This window comes from Melopsittacus undulatus (assembly GCF_012275295.1).
Source record: "Melopsittacus undulatus isolate bMelUnd1 chromosome W unlocalized genomic scaffold, bMelUnd1.mat.Z SUPER_W_unloc_7, whole genome shotgun sequence".
Classification (NCBI taxonomy): domain Eukaryota; kingdom Metazoa; phylum Chordata; class Aves; order Psittaciformes; family Psittaculidae; genus Melopsittacus; species Melopsittacus undulatus.
This window is the reverse complement of record NW_022993949.1, coordinates 28,445-49,714: the sequence shown is the minus strand read 5'-3', so window position 1 is coordinate 49,714 and position 21,270 is coordinate 28,445.

Genomic DNA, 21,270 nt, shown 5'->3' with positions numbered 1-21,270 from the left:
ACAGTTCTCATCACTCAGTGAATTCCAGCTTCTTCTTATCTTGCTTGCTTAGGCTTCCTCAGGCCTCCCACGGCCTTGCTGTATCCCTCGGAGTTATTCAGAGCTCATGTACCAAATATCCATTCTCCTGTGAGAACACTGTCTCCACACCACACCTCTTCCCACTGTTTCATAGAATCATGGCATGCTTAGGTTTGGAAAGGACCTTAAGATCGTCTAGTTCCAATCCCCTGCCATTAGCATTGATGCCTCACATTAGACCATGCCACCCAAGACTCCATCCAGCCTAGCCTTGAACACTGCCAAGGATGGAGTATTTACCTCTTCTTTGAGCAACTTCTTCCAGTGCATCACCACCCTTACAGTAAAAAACTTCTTCCTTATATCTAACCTGATCTTCCTCTGTTTAAGTTTAAATGGATTCGCCCTTGTCCTATAAGTACAGTCCCTGATGAAGTCCATCTCTGGCATCCTTGTAGGCCCCCTTCAGGTACTGGAAGGCTGCTATGAGGTCTCCACAATGCTTTCCCTTTTCCAGGATGAACAGTCCAAACTTTCGCAGCCTGTCTTCATATGGGAGGTGCTCCAGCCCCCTTATCATACTCATCGCCCTCCTCTGGTCTTGCTCCAAGAGTTCCATGTCCTTCTTATGTAAAGGACACCAGAATTGTACATAGTTACCCAAACAAGGTCTAATGAGAGCATGTGGCTATCCAGACAATTCTTTATCCACTGAGCAGTCCATCCATCCAATTGATTTCTCTTCAATTTAGAAACAAGGATGTCATACAGGACAGTGTCAGGAGCTTTGCACAAGTCCAGGTAGATGACGTCAATTGCTCTGCCCCTGTCCATCAGCTCTGTAGCCTCATCATAGAAGGCCACCAAATAAGTCATACAGGATTTCCTCTTAGTGAAGCCATGCTGGCTGTCACCAACCACCTTGTTGGTTTTCATTTGCCTTAGCATGCTTTCCAGGAGAACCTCCTCCAAGATTTTGCCAAGCACACAGGTGAGACTGACTGGTCTGTCGATCCCTGGGTCTTCCATGTATGGGAGCTTCACCTGACTGCCATGATTTTTCAAGTATGATGGTCAGTGGCTTTGCAACTTCATTCGCCAGCTCCTTCAGGACCCACGGATGGATTTCATCAGGTCCCATGGATTTGTGTACATCCAGGTTTTTAAGATGGTCTCAAACCAGATCCTCTCCTACAGTAGGCCTAAGGTCTTCATTCTCACAGTCCCTGCATCTGCCTTCCAAGACTTGGGTGGTGTGTTAAGAGCATTTGCCAATGAAGACCAAGGCAAAGAAGTTATTAAGAACCTCAGCCTTCTCCAAATTCAGGGTAGCCAGATGGAATAGGTTGCCCAGGCGGATTGTGGAGTCTCCTACGTTGGAGATATTCAAGGGCCACCTGGACAAGTTCCTGTTGGATGTACTCTAGGTTACCCTGCCCTTGCAGGGGGGTTGGAATAGCTGATCTTTCGAGGTCCCTTCCAACTCTTGGGATTCTGTGATTCCATAGAGGGCCTATGTTGTCTCAAGTCTGTCTTTTATTTGTAATGTACCTATAGAATCCCTTCCTGTTATCTTTCACATCCCTAGCCAAGTTTAATTCTAACTGGGCCTTAGCTTTCCTGACCTTGTCCCTAGGTTCCCAGACAATATCCCTGTTTTCTTCCCAGGCCACTTGTCCTTGCTTCCACCTTTTATAAGCCTCTTTTTTTCTCTGTAAGTTCCCTCAGCAGCTCCTCATCCATCCAAGGAGATCTCCTGGCCCTCCTGCCTCACTTTCTCCTAATCAGGATGCAACACTCTTGCGCTTGTAGGAGGTGATCCTTGAATATCAACCAGCAATCTTGGGCCCCCCTGCCCTCTAGGCCTTTATCCCATGGAACCTGAAGAGGCCAATGTCTGCTCTCTTGAAGTCCAGGCAGTGAGCTTGCTGCACACTCTTCTCAGTGTCCTGACAATCTCGAACTCAACCATCTCATAGTTGTTACAGCCAAGGCTGCCATGGAGCATCACATTTCCAACCAGCTCCCCCCTGTTGGTGAGCATGAGGTCAAGCATGGCACCTCTCCTTGTCGGCTTCTCTGTTACTTGCAAGAGGAAGTTGTCTTCGACACAATCGAGGAACCTCCTGGATTGCTTGTGCCGGGCCATACCGTCCCTCCAACAGATACATGGATGGTTAAAGTCCCTGATAAGGACAAGGGCCTGAAAGCATGGGGCTGCTCCTATCTGTCCATAGAGCACGTCATCCACGGAGTCCTCTTGATCAGGTAGTCTGTAACAGATCCCCACAGTGATGTCCCCCATCACTCTTCTCCCTTTGACCCAGACCCACAAACTCTGTTGACCTGTTCCCAGACAGAGTTCCATACTCTCCAGCCTATCACTGACAAATAGCTACACTTCTTTCCCGTGTGTTGTCTTCTTTCCTAAAGAGCCTATAACCTTCCATTCCAAAACTCCAATCATAGGAGCCATCCTACCATGTTTCTGTGATTCCAACGTCATATCCCCGTAAACGTGCACACGTCTCTAATTTATCTTGTTTATTCCCCACACTACGAGCTTTTGTATAGATTCATCTGAGCTGAGCTCCAAATAAAGCTAGCTCATTGTCTGGAGCAGCTGACGTAGCACTGCGTTGCTCTGAGGATTCATTACAGGTGCTGGCAATTGATTGGGAGTGTTGGGATTGATCAATGTCCCCTTCCCCAAGCAAATCTAGGGTTCAGAATCCTATGGATGAGTTTGATCATTGCAGAGATGCAAGATAATAAAGGCTGTGGCTGTGACTGTGACTAAATTTGTTTCTGAACGCTCTGTGAGAATATTATGGTTACATGCAGCCTCCTTTAGCAGCAGCATTGTGAAACAAAAGAATATGGAGATAATATAATAACAAGATTTTCTTATCAGATATTTGTGTATATGAATTACATAGTGTGTTTTCAGCTTAGGCTGTTGTCACTAAGTAGACAAAGTAGAATATGTGTTTGTTGGGTTTGGGTTATGGAACATATTTTCTTTTATGAAGTCCTGTCTTAATATCAGGAAGATTTGAAATATTTTTTCCTTTTGCTTCATAGCAAACCCCCTTAAGGAAGTGGGCTTGCAGTTGTATGTGACTTGTTGAAGTATGTTCATGGTGTTTTCCTATTTTCAGCCAAGCTGCTAATGCTGCCTTTGGACATACTCCATCTCATGGCAGTAATGAATTGAAATTTGTTTGCTGAAATAATCCTTGTGGAGGTTTACAGTTCACCAGAGTAGGCTAAAAGCATTCTTCTTTGCTTTGCATGTGGTTGTAAAAAATTATCTCAGAAAGTACATAGTCACTTGGTTAGAAATTACCATACTGTAAGATTTTCTGGGGTTAATTTCCCATTATATGAATATTTTTCTTTTTACTCCTTGTTTTCCACTGTCCTGGGTTCAGCTGTAATAGTTATTTTTCTCCTTCCAAGCATATGGTGCAGTGCTGTACTTCGGCTATAGTTTGAGGACAATGCTGATAACACACCAGCGATTTAGTTTTTGATAAGTAATGCTAAGCCCGATCAAGGAATTTTGGTTTTTCATGCTCTGCCAGTGAGGAGGGGCTAAAGAAGCCAAGTTGAAATCAGTGTTAAAGTACTGCAGTGTAAACTCTGTCTTCAGTATCAACTGAACTGCTTCAAAAGACTATAGATCCCTACAGCTGTTGAGAAGCTGACAAATGGAAAAAAAAAGCTTAAAAATGGTTAGAGAAGTGCAAAACTGGCTGAGACATGACCAAACATGGCTGAAGTGGGTTAAAAATGTCTTAAAGAGGGTTAGAAATGGCCAAAAATGGCTTCAAAATGGATAGAGAGGTGCAAAAACGGGTTAGTTACGGCCAAAATTGGCACCACATGAGTTAGAAGTGTGCAAACCTGGGTTGGAAAAGGAAAAATATGGCTTGAAACATGTTGCAAGTGGGCAAAAATGGTTTCGAAGTAGTCAAAGTTGGCATAAAACTGTTAGACATGAGCAAACAAGGGTTAGAAATGGACTAAACCAGCTGAAAAAAATGGTTAGAGAAGTGCAAAACTGGCTGAGACATGACCAAACATGGCCTGAAGTGGGTTAAAAATGTCTTAAAGAGGGTTAGAAATGGCCAAAAATGGCTTCAAAATGGATAGAGAGGTGCAAAAACGGGTTAGTTACGGCCAAAATTGGCTAAAGAAGTGTTAGAGGTGTGCAAACCTGGGTTTGAAAAGGAAAAATATGGCTTGAAACGTGTTGCAAGTGGGCAAAAATGGTTTCGAAGTAGTCAAAGTTGGCATAAAAGTGTTAGACATGAGCAAACAAGGGTTAGAAATGGAGAAAACCAGCTGAAAAAAATGGTTAGAGAAGTGCAAAACTGGCTGAGAAATGACCAAACATGGCTTGAAGTGGGTTAAAAATGTCTTAAAGAGGGTTAGAAATGGCCAAAAATGGCTTCAAAATGGATAGAGATGTGAAAATGGGTTAGTTACGGCCAAAATTGGCCCCACATGAGTTAGAAGTGTGCAAACCTGGGTTGGAAAAGGAAAAATATGGCTTGAAACATGTTGCAAGTGGGCAAAAATGGTTTCGAAGTAGTCAAAGTTGGCATAAAAGTGTTAGACATGAGCAAACAAGGGTTAGAAATGGACTAAACCAGCTGAAAAAAATGGTTAGAGAAGTGCAAAACTGGCTGAGACATGACCAAACATGGCCTGAAGTGGGTTAAAAATGTCTTAAAGAGGGTTAGAAATGGCCAAAAATGGCTTCAAAATGGATAGAGAGGTGCAAAAACGGGTTAGTTACGGCCAAAATTTGCTAAAGAAGTGTTAGAGGTGTGCAAACCTGGGTTTGAAAAGGAAAAATATGGCTTGAAACGGGTTGCAAGTGGGCAAAAATGGTTTCGAAGTAGTCAAAGTTGGCATAAAAGTGTTAGACATGAGCAAACAAGGGTTAGAAATGGAGAAAACCAGCTGAAAAAAATGGTTAGAGAAGTGCAAAACTGGCTGAGAAATGACCAAACATGGCCTGAAGTGGGTTAAAAATGTCTTAAAGAGGGTTAGAAATGGCCAAAAATGGCTTCAAAAAAGATAGAGATGTGCAAAATGGGTTAGTTACGGCCAGAATTGGCCCCAGATGTTTTAGAGGTGTGCAAACCTGGGTTGGAAAAGGAAAAATATGGCTTGAAACGTGTTGCAAGTGTGCAGAAACGGTTTCGAAGTAGTCAAAGTTGGCATAAAAGTGTTAGACATGAGCAAACACGGGTTAGAAATGGACTAAACCAGCTGAAAAAAAATGGTTAGAGAAGTGCAAAACTGGCTGAGACATGACCAAACATGGCCTGAAGTGGGTTAAAAATGTCTTAAAGAGGGTTAGAAATGGCCAAAAATGGCTTCAAAATGGATAGAGAGGTGCAAAAACGGGTTAGTTACGGCCAAAATTTGCTAAAGAAGTGTTAGAGGTGTGCAAACCTGGGTTTGAAAAGGAAAAATATGGCTTGAAACGGGTTGCAAGTTGGCAAAAATGGTTTTGAAGTAGTCAAAGTTGGCATAAAAGTGTTAGACATGAGCAAACATGGGTTAGAAATGTACAAAACCAGCTGAAAAAAAATGGTTAGAGAAGTGCAAAACTGGCTGAGAAATGACCAAACATGGCTTGAAGTGGGTTAAAAATGTCTTAAAGAGGGTTAGAAATGGCCAAAAATGGCTTCAAAATGGATAGAGATGTGCAAAATGGGTTAGTTACGGCCAAAATTGGCCCCACATGAGTTAGAGATGTGCAAACTTCGGTTGGAAAAGGAAAAATATGGCTTGAAACATGTTGCAAGTGGGCAAAAATGGTTTCGAAGTAGTCAAAGTTGGCATAAAAGTGTTACACATGAGCAAACAAGGGTTAGAAATGGAGAAAACCAGCTGAAAAAAATGGTTAGAGAAGTGCAAAACTTGCTGAGAAATGACCAAACATGGCTTGAAGTGGGTTAAAAAATGTCTTAAAGAGGGTTAGAAATGGCAAAAAATGGCTTCAAAAAAGATAGAGATGTGCAAAATGGGTTAGTTACGGCCAAAATTGGCCCCAGATGTTTTAGAGGTGTGCAAACTTGGGTTGGAAAAGGAAAAATAAGGCTTGAAACGGGTTGCAAGTTGGCAAAAATGGTTTCGAAGTAGTCAAAGTTGGCATAAAAGTGTTAGACATGAGCAAACATGGGTTAGAAATGGACTAAACCAGCTGAAAAAAATGGTTAGAGAAGTGCAAAACTTGCTGAGAAATGACCAAACATGGCTTGAAGTGGGTTAAAAATGTCTTAAAGAGGGTTAGAAATGGCCAAAAATGGCTTCAAAAGGGATAGAGATGTGCAAAAACGGGTTAGTTACGGCCAAAATTGGCTAAAGAAGTGTTAGAGGTGTGCAAACCTGGGTTTGAAAAGGAAAAATATGGCTTGAAACGTGTTGCAAGTGGGCAAAAATGGTTTCGAAGTAGACAAAGTTGGCATAAAAGTGTTAGACATGAGCAAACAAGGGTTAGAAATGGACTAAACCAGCTGAAAAAAATGGTTAGAGAAGTGCAAAACTGGCTGAGAAATGACCAAACATGGCCTGAAGTGGGTTAAAAATGGCTTAAAGAATGTTAGAAATGGCCAAAAATGGCTTCAAAAGGGATAGAGATGTGCAAAATGGGTTAGTTACGGCCAAAATTGGCTAAAGATGTTTTAGAGGTGTGCAAACTTGGGTTGGAAAAGGAAAAATAAGGCTTGAAACGGGTTGCAAGTGTGCAGAAACGGTTTCGAAGTAGTCAAAGTTGGCATAAAAGTGTTACACATGAGCAAACATGGGTTAGAGATGGACTAAACCAGCTGAAAAAAATGATTAGAGAAGTGTAAAACTGGCTGAAACATGACCAAACATGGCCAGAAGTGGGTTAAAAATGGCTTAAAGAAGTTTAGAAATGGCCAAAAATGGCTTCAAAATGGATAGAGAGGTGCAAAAACGGGTGAGTTACGGCCAAAATTGGCTAAAGAAGTGTTAGAGGTGTGCAAACCTGGGTTTGAAAAGGAAAAATATGGCTTGAAACGGGTTGCAAGTGGGCAAAAACGGTTTCGAAGTAGTCAAAGTTGGCATAAAAGTGTTAGACATGAGCAAACAAGGGTTAGAAATGGAGAAAACCAGCTGGAATAAATGGTTAGAGAAGTGCAAAACTTGCTGAGAAATGACCAAACATGGCTTGAAGTGGGTTAAAAATGGCTTAAAGAGGGTTAGGAATGGCCAAATATGGCTTCAAAAAAGATAGAGATGTGCAAAATGGGTTAGTTACGGCCAAAATTGGCACCAGATGGGTTAGAGGTGTGCAAACCTGGGTTGGAAAAGGAAAAATATGGCTTGAAACGGGTTGCAAGAGTGCAGAAACGGTTTCGAAGTAGTCAAAGTTGGCATAAAAGTGTTAGACATGAGCAAACAAGGGTTAGAAATGGACTAAACCAGCTGAAAAAAATGGTTAGAGAAGTGCAAAACTGGCTGAGAAATGACCAAACATGGCCTGAAGTGGGTTAAAAATGGCTTAAAGAATGTTAGAAATGGCCAAAAATGGCTTCAGAATGGATAGAGATGTGCAAAATGGGTTAGTTACGGCCAAAATTGGCTAAAGAAGTGTTAGAGGTGTGCAAACCTGGGTTGGAAAAGGAAAAATATGGCTTGAAACATGTTGCAAGTGGGCAAAAATGGTTTCGAAGTAGTCAAAGTTGGCATTAAAGTGTTAGACATGAGCAAACATGGGTTAGAAATGGACTAAACCAGCTGGAAAAAATGGTTAGAGAAGTGCAAAACTGGCTGAGAAATGACTAATGATGGCTTGAAGTGGGTTAAAACTGTCTTAAAGAGGGTCAGAAATGGCCAAAAATGGCTTCAAAAGGGATAGAGAGGTGCAAAATGGGTTAGTTACGGCCAGAATTGGCCCCAGATGTTTTAGAGGTGTGCAAACCTGGGTTGGAAAAGGAAAAATAAGGCTTGAAACGGGTTGCAAGTGGGCAAAAATGGTTTTGAAGTAGTCAAAGTTGGCATAAAAGTGTTAGACATGAGCAAACAAGGGTTAGAAATGGAGAAAACCAGCTGAAAAAAATGGTTAGAGAAGTGCTAAACTGGCTGAGAAATGACCAAACATGGCTTGAAGTGGGTTAAAAATGTCTTAAAGAGGGTTAGAAATGGCCAAAAATGGCTTCAAAATGGATAGAGATGTGAAAATGGGTTAGTTACGGCCAAAATTGGCCCCACATCAGTTAGAAGTGTGCAAACCTGGGTTGGAAAAGGAAAAATATGGCTTGAAACATGTTGCAAGTGGGCAAAAATGGTTTCGAAGTAGTCGAAGTTGGCATAAAACTGTTAGACATGAGCAAACAAGGGTTAGAAATGGACTAAACCAGCTGAAAAAAATGGTTAGAGAAGTGCAAAACTGGCTGAGACATGACCAAACATGGCCTGAAGTGGGTTAAAAATGTCTTAAAGAGGGTTAGAAATGGCCAAAAATGGCTTCAAAATGGATAGAGAGGTGCAAAAACGGGTTAGTTACGGCCAAAATTGGCTAAAGAAGTGTTAGAGGTGTGCAAACCTGGGTTTGAAAAGGAAAAATATGGCTTGAAACGGGTTGCAAGTGGGCAAAAACGGTTTCGAAGTAGTCAAAGTTGGCATAAAAGTGTTAGACATGAGCAAACAAGGGTTAGAAATGGAGAAAACCAGCTGGAAAAAATGGTTAGAGAAGTGCAAAACTTGCTGAGAAATGACCAAACATGGCTTGAAGTGGGTTAAAAATGGCTTAAAGAGGGTTAGGAATGGCCAAATATGGCTTCAAAAAAGATAGAGATGTGCAAAATGGGTTAGTTACGGCCAAAATTGGCACCAGATGGGTTAGAGGTGTGCAAACCTGGGTTGGAAAAGGAAAAATATGGCTTGAAACGTGTTGCAAGTTGGCAAAAATGGTTTCGAAGTAGTCAAAGTTGGCATAAAAGTGTTACACATGAGCAAACATGGGTTAGAAATGGACTAAACCAGCTGAAAAAAATGGTTAGAGAAGTGCAAAACTTGCTGAGAAATGACCAAACATGGCTTGAAGTGGGTTAAAAATGTCTTAAAGAGGGTTAGAAATGGCCAAAAATGGCTTCAAAAGGGATAGAGATGTGCAAAAACGGGTTAGTTACGGCCAAAATTGGCTAAAGAAGTGTTAGAGGTGTGCAAACCTGGGTTTGAAAAGGAAAAATATGGCTTGAAATGGGTTGCAAGTGGGCAAAAATGGTTTCAAAGTAGTCAAAGTTGGCATAAAAGTGTTAGACATGAGCAAACAAGGGTTAGAAATGGACTAAACCAGCTGAAAAAAATGGTTAGAGAAGAGCAAAACTGGCTGAGACATGACCAAACATGGCCTGAAGTGGGTTAAAAATGGCTTAAAGAATGTTAGAAATGGCCAAAAATGGCTTCAAAAGGGATAGAGATGTGCAAAACGGGTTAGTTACGGCCAAAATTGGCTAAAGAAGTGTTAGAGGTGTGCAAACCTGGGTTTGAAAAGGAAAAATAAGGCTTGAAACGGGTTGCAAGTAGGCAAAAATGGTTTCGAAGTAGTCAAAGTTGGCATTAAAGTGTTAGACATGAGCAAACATGGGTTAGAAATGGACTAAACCAGCTGGAAAAAAATGGTTAGAGAAGTGCAAAACTGGCTGAGAAATGACTAATGATGGCTTGAAGTGGGTTAAAAATGTCTTAAAGAGGGTTAGAAATGGCCAAAAATGGCTTCAAAAGGGATAGAGAGGTGCAAAATGGGTTAGTTACGGCCAGAATTGGCCCCAGATGTTTTAGAGGTGTGCAAACCTGGGTTGGAAAAGGAAAAATAAGGCTTGAAACGGGTTGCAAGTGGGCAAAAATGGTTTTGAAGTAGTCAAAGTTGGCATAAAAGTGTTAGACATGAGCAAACATGGGTTAGAAATGGAGAAAACCAGCTGAAAAAAATGGTTAGAGAAGTGCTAAACTGGCTGAGAAATGACCAAACATGGCTTGAAGTGGGTTAAAAATGTCTTAAAGAGGGTTAGAAATGGCCAAAAATGGCTTCAAAATGGATAGAGATGTGAAAATGGGTTAGTTACGGCCAAAATTGGCCCCACATGAGTTAGAAGTGTGCAAACCTGGGTTGGAAAAGGAAAAATATGGCTTGAAACATGTTGCAAGTGGGCAAAAATGGTTTCGAAGTAGTCAAAGTTGGCATAAAAGTGTTACACATGAGCAAACATGGGTTAGAAATGGACTAAACCAGCTGAAAAAAATGGTTAGAGAAGTGCAAAACTTGCTGAGAAATGACCAAACATGGCTTGAAGTGGGTTAAAAATGTCTTAAAGAGGGTTAGAAATGGCCAAAAATGGCTTCAAAAGGGATAGAGATGTGCAAAAACGGGTTAGTTACGGCCAAAATTGGCTAAAGAAGTGTTAGAGGTGTGCAAACCTGGGTTTGAAAAGGAAAAATATGGCTTGAAACGGGTTGCAAGTGGGCAAAAATGGTTTCAAAGTAGTCAAAGTTGGCATAAAAGTGTTAGACATGAGCAAACAAGGGTTAGAAATGGACTAAACCAGCTGAAAAAAATGGTTAGAGAAGTGCAAAACTGGCTGAGAAATGACCAAACATGGCCTGAAGTGGGTTAAAAATGGCTTAAAGAATGTTAGAAATGGCCAAAAATGGCTTCAAAAGGGATAGAGATGTGCAAAACGGGTTAGTTACGGCCAAAATTGGCTAAAGAAGTGTTAGAGGTGTGCAAACCTGGGTTTGAAAAGGAAAAATAAGGCTTGAAACGGGTTGCAAGTAGGCAAAAATGGTTTCGAAGTAGTCAAAGTTGGCATTAAAGTGTTAGACATGAGCAAACATGGGTTAGAAATGGACTAAACCAGCTGGAAAAAATGGTTAGAGAAGTGCAAAACTGGCTGAGAAATGACTAATGATGGCTTGAAGTGGGTTAAAACTGTCTTAAAGAGGGTTAGAAATGGCCAAAAATGGCTTCAAAAGGGATAGAGAGGTGCAAAATGGGTTAGTTACGGCCAGAATTGGCCCCAGATGTTTTAGAGGTGTGCAAACCTGGGTTGGAAAAGGAAAAATAAGGCTTGAAACGGGTTGCAAGTGGGCAAAAATGGTTTTGAAGTAGTCAAAGTTGGCATAAAAGTGTTAGACATGAGCAAACATGGGTTAGAAATGGAGAAAACCAGCTGAAAAAAATGGTTAGAGAAGTGCAAAACTGGCTGAGAAATGACCAAACATGGCTTGAAGTGGGTTAAAAATGTCTTAAAGAGGGTTAGAAATGGCCAAAAATGGCTTCAAAATGGATAGAGATGTGAAAATGGGTTAGTTACGGCCAAAATTGGCCCCACATGAGTTAGAAGTGTGCAAACCTGGGTTGGAAAAGGAAAAATATGGCTTGAAACATGTTGCAAGTGGGCAAAAATGGTTTCGAAGTAGTCGAAGTTGGCATAAAACTGTTAGACATGAGCAAACAAGGGTTAGAAATGGACTAAACCAGCTGAAAAAAATGGTTAGAGAAGTGCAAAACTGGCTGAGACATGACCAAACATGGCCTGAAGTGGGTTAAAAATGTCTTAAAGAGGGTTAGAAATGGCCAAAAATGGCTTCAAAATGGATAGAGAGGTGCAAAAACGGGTTAGTTACGGCCAAAATTTGCTAAAGAAGTGTTAGAGGTGTGCAAACCTGGGTTTGAAAAGGAAAAATATGGCTTGAAACGGGTTGCAAGTGGGCAAAAATGGTTTCGAAGTAGTCAAAGTTGGCATAAAAGTGTTAGACATGAGCAAACAAGGGTTAGAAATGGAGAAAACCAGCTGAAAAAAATGGTTAGAGAAGTTCAAAACTGGCTGAGAAATGACCAAACATGGCCTGAAGTGGGTTAAAAATGGCTTAAAGAAGGTTAGAAATGGCCAAAAATGGCTTCAAAAAAGATAGAGATGTGCAAAATGGGTTAGTTATGGCCAAAATTGGCCCCAGATGCGTTAGAGGTGTGCAAACCTGGGTTGGATAAGGAAAAACATGGCTTGAAACGTGTTGCAAGTTGGCAAAAATGGTTTCGAAGTAGTCAAAGTTGGCATTAAAGTGTTAGACATGAGCAAACATGGGTTAGAAATGGACTAAACCAGCTGAAAAAAATGGTTAGAGAAGTGCAAATCTTGCTGAGAAATGACCAAACATGGCTTGAAGTGGGTTAAAAATGTCTTAAAGAGGGTTAGAAATGGCCAAAAATGGCTTCAAAAGGGATAGAGATGTGCAAAAACGGGTTAGTTACGGCCAAAATTGGCTAAAGAAGTGTTAGAGGTGTGCAAACCTGGGTATGAAAAGGAAAAATATGGCTTGAAGCGGGTTGCAAGTGGGCAAAAATGGTTTCGAAGTAGACAAAGTTGGCATAAAAGTGTTAGACATGAGCAAACAAGGGTTAGAAATGGACTAAACCAGCTGAAAAAAATGGTTAGAGAAGTGCAAAACTGGCTGAGAAATGACCAAACATGGCTTGAAGTGGGTTAAAAATGTCTTAAAGAGGGTTAGAAATGGCCAAAAATGGCTTCAAAAGGGATAGAGATGTGCAAAATGGGTTAGTTACGGCCAAAATTGGCCCCAGATGTTTTAGAGGTGTGCAAACTTGGGTTGGAAAAGGAAAAATAAGGCTTGAAACGGGTTGCAAGTTTGCAGAAACGGTTTCGAAGTAGTCAAAGTTGGCATAAAAGTGTTAGACATGAGCAAACAAGGGTTAGAAATGGACTAAACCAGCTGAAAAAAATGGTTAGAGAAGTGCAAAACTGGCTGAGACATGACCAAACATGGCCTGAAGTGGGTTAAAAATGTCTTAAAGAGGGTTAGAAATGGCCAAAAATGGCTTCAAAATGGATAGAGAGGTGCAAAAACGGGTTAGTTACGGCCAAAATTTGCTAAAGAAGTGTTAGAGGTGTGCAAACCTGGGTTTGAAAAGGAAAAATATGGCTTGAAACGGGTTGCAAGTGGGCAAAAATGGTTTCGAAGTAGTCAAAGTTGGCATAAAAGTGTTAGAAATGAGCAAACATGGGTTAGAAATGGAGAAAACCAGGTGAAAAAAATGGTTAGAGAAGTGCAAAACTGGCGGAGACATGACCAAACATGGCCTGAAGTGGGTTAAAAATGTCTTAAAGAGGGTTAGAAATGGCCAAAAATGGCTTCAAAAGGGATAGAGATGTGCAAAATGGGTTAGTTACGGCCAAAATTGGCCCCAGATGTTTTAGAGGTGTGCAAACCTGGGTTGGAAAAGGAAAAATAAGGCTTGAAACGGGTTGCAAGTGGGCAAAAATGGTTTTGAAGTAGTCAAAGTTGGCATAAAAGTGTTAGACATGAGCAAACAAGGGTTAGAAATGGACTAAACCAGCTGAAAAAAATGGTTAGAGAAGTGCAAAACTGGCTGAAACATGACCAAACATGGCCTGAAGCGGGTTAAAAAATGTCTTAAAGAGGGTTAGAAATGGCCAAAAATGGCTTCAAAATGGATAGAGAGGTGCAAAAACGGGTTAGTTACGGCCAAAATTGGCTAAAGAAGTGTTAGAGGTGTGCAAACCTGGGTTTGAAAAGGAAAAATATGGCTTGAAACGGGTTGCAAGTGGGCAAAAACAGTTTCGAAGTAGTCAAAGTTGGCATAAAAGTGTTAGACATGAGCAAACAAGGGTTAGAAATGGAGAAACCCAGCTGGAAAAAATGGTTAGAGAAGTGCAAAACTTGCTGAGAAATGACCAAACATGGCTTGAAGTGGGTTAAAAATGTCTTACAGAGGGTTAGAAATGGCCAAAAATGGCTTCAAAAGGGATAGAGATGTGCAAAATGTTTTAGTTATGGCCAAAATTGGCCCCAGATGCGTTAGAGGTGTGCAAACCGGGGTTGGAAAAAGAAAAATATGGCTTGAAACGTGTTGCAAGTTGGCAAAAATGGTTTCGAAGTAGTCAAAGTTGGCATAAAAGTGTTAGACATGAGCAAACACGGGTTAGAAATGGACTAAACCAGCTGAAAAAAATGGTTAGAGAAGTGCAAATCTTGCTGAGAAATGACCAAACATGGCCTGAAGTGGGTTAAAAATGTCTTAAAGAGGGTTAGAAATGGCCAAAAATGGCTTCAAAATGGATAGAGAGGTGCAAGAACGGGTTAGTTACGGCCAAAATTTTCTAAAGAAGTGTTAGAGGTGTGCAAACCTGGGTTTGAAAAGGAAAAATAAGACTTGAAACGGGTTGCAAGTGGGCAAAAATGGTTTCGAAGTAGTCAAAGTTGGCATAAAAGTGTTAGACATGAGCAAACATGGGTTAGAAATGGACTAAACCAGCTGGAAAAAATGGTTAGAGAAGTGCAAAACTGGCTGAGAAATGACTAATGATGGCTTGAAGTGGGTTAAAAATGTCTTAAAGAGGGTTAGAAATGGCCAAAAATGGCTTCAAAAGGGATAGAGATGTGCAAAATGGGTTAGTTACGGCCAAAATTGGCCCCAGATGTTTTAGAGGTGTGCAAACCTGGGTTGGAAAAGGAAAAATAAGGCTTGAAACGGGTTGCAAGTGGGCAAAAATGGTTTTGAAGTAGTCAAAGTTGGCATAAAAGTGTTAGACATGAGCAAACAAGGGTTAGAAATGGACTAAACCAGCTGAAAAAAAGGATTAGAGAAGAGCAAAACTGGCTGAGACATGACCAAACATGGCCTGAAGTGGGTTAAAAATGGCTTAAAGAGGGTTAGAAATGGCCAAAAATGGCTTCAAAAGGGATAGAGAGGTGCAAAAACGGGTTAGTTACGGCCAAAATTGGCTAAAGAAGTGTTAGAGGTGTGCAAACCTGGGTTTGAAAAGGAAAAATATGGCTTGAAACGGGTTGCAAGTGGGCAAAAACGGTTTTGAAGTAGTCAAAGTTGGCATAAAAGTGTTAGACATGAGCAAACAAGGGTTAGAAATGGAGAAAACCAGCTGGAAAAAAATGGTTAGAGAAGTGCAAACCTTGCTGAGAAATGACCAAACATGGCTTGAAGTGGGTTAAAAATGGCTTAAAGAGGGTTAGAAATGGCCAAAAATGGCTTCAAAAAAGATAGAGAGGTGCAAAAATGGGTTAGTTATGGCCAAAATTGGCACCAGATGGGTTAGAGGTGTGCAAACCTGGGTTGGAAAAGGAAAAATATGGCTTGAAACGTGTTGCAAGTTGGCAAAAATGGTTTCGAAGTAGTCAAAGTTGGCATAAAAGTGTTAGACATGAGCAAACACGGGTTAGAAATGGACTAAACCAGCTGAAAAAAATGGTTAGAGAAGTGCAAATCTTGCTGAGAAATGACCAAACATGGCCTGAAGTGGGTTAAAAATGTCTTAAAGAGGGTTAGAAATGGCCAAAAATGGCTTCAAAATGGATAGAGAGGTGCAAAAACGGGTTAGTTACGGCCAAAATTGGCTAAAGAAGTGTTAGAGGTGTGCAAACCTGGGTTTGAAAAGGAAAAATAAGGCTTGAAACGGGTTGCAAGTGGGCAAAAATGGTTTCGAAGTAGTCAAAGTTGGCATTAAAGTGTTAGACATGAGCAAACATGGGTTAGAAATGGACTAAACCAGCTGGAAAAAATGGTTAGAGAAGTGCAAAACTGGCTGAGAAATGACTAATGATGGCTTGAAGTGGGTTAAAAATGTCTTAAAGAGGGTTAGAAATGGCCAAAAATGGCTTCTAAATGTATAGAGAGGTGCAAAAACGGGTTAGTTACGGCCAAAATTGGCTAAAGAAGTGTTAGAGGTGTGCAAACCTGGGTTTGAAAAGGAAAAATATGGCTTGAAACGGGTTGCAAGTGGGCAAAAACGGTTTCGAAGTAGTCAAAGTTGGCATAAAAGTGTTAGACATGAGCAAACATGGGTTAGAAATGGACTAAACCAGCTGAAAAAAATGGTTAGAGAAGAGCAAATCTTGCTGAGAAATGACCAAACATGGCCTCAAGTGGGTTAAAAATGTCTTAAAGAGGGTTAGAAATGGCCAAAAATGGCTTCAAAAGGGATAGAGATGTGCAAAATGGGTTAGTTACGGCCAAAATTGGCCCCAGATGTTTTAGAGGTGTGCAAACTTGGGTTGGAAAAGAAAAAATAAGGCTTGAAACGGGTTGCAAGTTTGCAGAAACGGTTTCGAAGTAGTCAAAGTTGGCATAAAAGTGTTAGACATGAGCAAACAAGGGTTAGAAATGGACTAAACCAGCTGAAAAAAATGGTTAGAGAAGTGCAAAACTGGCTGAGACATGACCAAACATGGCCTGAAGTGGGTTAAAAATGTCTTAAAGAGGGTTAGAAATGGCCAAAAATGGCTTCAAAATGGATAGAGAGGTGCAAAAACGGGTTAGTTACGGCCAAAATTTGCTAAAGAAGTGTTAGAGGTGTGCAAACCTGGGTTTGAAAAGGAAAAATATGGCTTGAAACGGGTTGCAAGTGGGCAAAAATGGTTTCGAAGTAGTCAAAGTTGGCATAAAAGTGTTAGAAATGAGCAAACATGGGTTAGAAATGGAGAAAACCAGGTGAAAAAAATGGTTAGAGAAGTGCAAAACTGGCGGAGACATGACCAAACATGGCCTGAAGTGGGTTAAAAATGTCTTAAAGAGGGTTAGAAATGGCCAAAAATGGCTTCAAAAGGGATAGAGATGTGCAAAATGGGTTAGTTACGGCCAAAATTGGCCCCAGATGTTTTAGAGGTGTGCAAACCTGGGTTGGAAAAGGAAAAATAAGGCTTGAAACGGGTTGCAAGTGGGCAAAAATGGTTTCGAAGTAGTCAAAGTTGGCATAAAAGTGTTAGACATGAGCAAACAAGGGTTAGAAATGGACTAAACCAGCTGAAAAAAATGATTAGAGAAGTGTAAAACTGGCTGAAACATGACCAAACATGGCCAGAAGTGGGTTAAAAATGGCTTAAAGAAGTTTAGAAATGGCCAAAAATGGCTTCAAAATGGATAGAGAGGTGCAAAAACGGGTTAGTTACGGCCAAAATTGGCTAAAGAAGTGTTAGAGGTGTGCAAACCTGGGTTTGAAAAGGAAAAATATGGCTTGAAACGGGTTGCAAGTGGGCAAAAACAGTTTCGAAGTAGTCAAAGTTGGCATAAAAGTGTTAGACATGAGCAAACAAGGGTTAGAAATGGAGAAAACCAGCTGAAAATAATGGTTAGAGAAGTGCAAAACTTGCTGAGAAATGACCAAACATGGCTTGAAGTGGGTTAAAAATGTCTTACAGACGGTTAGAAATGGCCAAAAATGGCTTCAAAAGGGATAGAGATGTGCAAAATGTTTTAGTTATGGCCAAAATTGGCCCCAGATGCGTTAGAGGTGTGCAAACCGGGGTTGGAAAAAGAAAAATATGGCTTGAAACGTGTTGAAAGTTGGCAAAAATGGTTTCGAAGTAGTCAAAGTTGGCATAAAAGTGTTAGACATGAGCAAACAAGGGTTAGAAATGGACTAAACCAGCTGAAAAAAATGGTTAGAGAAGTGCAAATCTTGCTGAGAAATGACCAAACATGGCCTGAAGTGGGTTAAAAATGTCTTAAAGAGGGTTAGAAATGGCCAAAAATGGCTTCAAAATGGATAGAGAGGTGCAAGAACGGGTTAGTTACGGCCAAAATTTTCTAAAGAAGTGTTAGAGGTGTGCAAACCTGGGTTTGAAAAGGAAAAATAAGACTTGAAACGGGTTGCAAGTGGGCAAAAATGGTTTCGAAGTAGTCAAAGTTGGCATAAAAGTGTTAGACATGAGCAAACATGGGTTAGAAATGGACTAAACCAGCTGGAAAAAATGGTTAGAGAAGTGCAAAACTGGCTGAGAAATGACTAATGATGGCTTGAAGTGGGTTAAAAATGTCTTAAAGAGGGTTAGAAATGGCCAAAAATGGCTTCAAAAGGGATAGAGATGTGCAAAATGGGTTAGTTACGGCCAAAATTGGCCCCAGATATTTTAGAGGTGTGCAAACCTGGGTTGGAAAAGGAAAAATAAGGCTTGAAACGGGTTGCAAGTGGGCAAAAATGGTTTTGAAGTAGTCAAAGTTGGCATAAAAGTGTTAGACATGAGCAAACAAGGGTTAGAAATGGACTAAACCAGCTGAAAAAAATGATTAGAGAAGAGCAAAACTGGCTGAGACATGACCAAACATGGCCTGAAGTGGGTTAAAAATGGCTTAAAGAGGGTTAGAAATGGCCAAAAATGGCTTCAAAAGGGATAGAGAGGTGCAAAAACGGGTTAGTTACGGCCAAAATTGGCTAAAGAATTGTTAGAGGTGTGCAAACCTGGGTTTGAAAAGGAAAAATATGGCTTGAAACGGGTTGCAAGTGGGCAAAAACGGTTTTGAAGTAGTCAAAGTTGGCATAAAAGTGTTAGACATGAGCAAACAAGGGTTAGAAATGGAGAAACCCAGCTGGAAAAAATGGTTAGAGAAGTGCAAAACTTGCTGAGAAATGACCAAACATGGCTTGAAGTGGGTTAAAAATGGCTTAAAGAGGGTTAGAAATGGCCAAAAATGGCTTCAAAAAAGATAGAGAGGTGCAAAATGGGTTAGTTATGGCCAAAATTGGCACCAGATGGGTTAGAGGTGTGCAAACCTGGGTTGGAAAAGGAAAAATATGGCTTGAAACGTGTTGAAAGTTGGCAAAAATGGTTTCGAAGTAGTCAAAGTTGGCATAAAAGTGTTAGACATGAGCAAACACGGGTTAGAAATGGACTAAACCAGCTGAAAAAAATGGTTAGAGAAGTGCAAATCTTGCTGAGAAATGACCAAACATGGCCTGAAGTGGGTTAAAAATGTCTTAAAGAGGGTTAGAAATGGCCAAAAATGGCTTCAAAATGGATAGAGAGGTGCAAAAACGGGTTAGTTACGGCCAAAATTGGCTAAAGAAGTGTTAGAGGTGTGCAAACCTGGGTTTGAAAAGGAAAAATATGGCTTGAAACGGGTTGCAAGTGGGCAAAAACGGTTTCGAAGTAGTCAAAGTTGGCATAAAAGTGTTAGACATGAGCAAACATGGGTTAGAAATGGACTAAACCAGCTGAAAAAAATGGTTAGAGAAGAGCAAATCTTGCTGAGAAATGACCAAACATGGCCTGAAGTGGGTTAAAAATGGCTTAAAGAAGGTTAGAAATGGCCAAAAATGGCTTCAGAATGGATAGAGAGGTGCAAAAACGGGTTAGTTACGGCCAAAATTGGTTAAAGAAGTGTTAGAGGTGTGCAAACCTGGGTTTGAAAAGGAAAAATATGGCTTGAAACGGGTTGCAAGTAGGCAAAAATGGTTTCGAAGTAGTCAAAGTTGGCATTAAAGTGTTAGACATGAGCAAACATGGGTTAGAAATGGACTAAACCAGCTGAAAAAAATGGTTAGAGAAGTGCAAAACTGGCTGAGAAATGACTAATGATGGCTTGAAGTGGGTTAAAACTGTCTTAAAGAGGGTTAGAAATGGCCAAAAATGGCTTCAAAAGGGATAGAGATGTGCAAAATGGGTTAGTTACGGCCAGAATTGGCCCCAGATGTTTTAGAGGTGTGCAAACCTGGGTTGGAAAAGGAAAAATATGGCTTGAAACGGGTTGCAAGTGGGCAAAAATGGTTTTGAAGTAGTCAAAGTTGGCATAAAAGTGTTAGACATGAGCAAACAAGGGTTAGAAATGGACTAAACCAGCTGAAAAAAATGGTTAGAGAAGTGCAAAACTGGCTGAGACATGACCAAACATGGCCTGAAGTGGGTTAAAAATGTCTTAAAGAAAGTTAGAAATGGCCAAAAATGGCTTCAAAATGGATAGAGAGGTGCAAAAACGGGTTAGTTACGGCCAAAATTGGCTAAAGAAGTGTTAGAGGTGTGCAAACCTGGGTTTGAAAAGGAAAAATATGGCTTGAAACGGGTTGCAAGTGGGCAAAAACAGTTTCGAAGTAGTCAAAGTTGGCATAAAAGTGTTAGACATGAGCAAACAAGGGTTAGAAATGGAGAAAACCAGCTGGAAAAAATGGTTAGAGAAGTGCAAAACTTGCGGAGAAATGACCAAACATTGCTTGAAGTGGGTTAAAAATGTCTTACAGAGGGTTAGAAATGGCCAAAAATGGCTTCAAAAAAGATAGAGATGTGCAAAATGGGTTAGTTATGGCCAAAATTGGCCCCAGATGCGTTAGAGGTGTGCAAACCTGGGTTTGAAAAGGAAAAATAAGGCTTGAAACGGGTTGCAAGTGGGCAAAAATGGTTTTGAAGTAGTCAAAGTTGGCATAAAAGTGTTAGACATGAGCAAACACGGGTTAGAAATGGACTAAACCAGCTGAAAAAAATGGTTAGAGAAGTGCAAATCTTGCTGAGAAATGACCAAACATGGCCTGAAGTGGGTTAAAAATGTCTTAAAGAGGGTTAGAAATGGCCAAAAATGGCTTCAAAATGGATAGAGAGGTGCAAGAACGGGTTAGTTACGGCCAAAATTGGCTAAAGAAGTGTTAGAGGTGTGCAAACCTGGGTTTGAAAAGGAAAAATATGACATGAAACGGGTTGCAAGTGGGCAAAAATGGTTTCGAAATAGTCAAAGATGGCATAAAAGTGTTAGACATGAGCAAACATGGGTTAGAAATGGACTAAACCAGCTGGAAAAAATGGTTAGAGAAGTGCAAAACTGGCTGAGAAATGACCAAACATGGCTTGAAGTGGGTTAAAAATGTCTTAAAGAGGGTTAGAAATGGCCAAAAATGGCTTCAAAATGGATAGAGAGGTGCAAAAACGGGTTAGTTACGGCCAAAATTGGCTAAAGAAGTGTTAGAGGTGTGCAAACCTGGGTTTGAAAAGGAAAAATAAGGCTTGAAACGGGTTGCAAGTGGGCAAAAATGGTTTCGAAGTAGTCAAAGTTGGCATTAAAGTGTTAGACATGAGCAAACATGGGTTAGAAATGGACTAAACCAGCTGGAAAAAATGGTTAGAGAAGTGCAAAACTGGCTGAGAAATGACTAATGATGGCTTGAAGTGGGTTAAAAATGTCTTCAAGAGGGTTAGAAATGGCCAAAAATGGCTTCAAAATGTATAGAGAGGTGCAAAAACGGGTTAGTTACGGCCAAAATTGGCTAAAGAAGTGTTAGAGGTGTGCAAACCTGGGTTTGAAAAGGAAAAATATGGCTTGAAACGGGTTGCAAGTGGGCAAAAACGGTTTCGAAGTAGTCAAAGTTGGCATAAAAGTGTTAGACATGAGCAAACATGGGTTAGAAATGGACTAAACCAGCTGAAAAAAATGGTTAGAGAAGA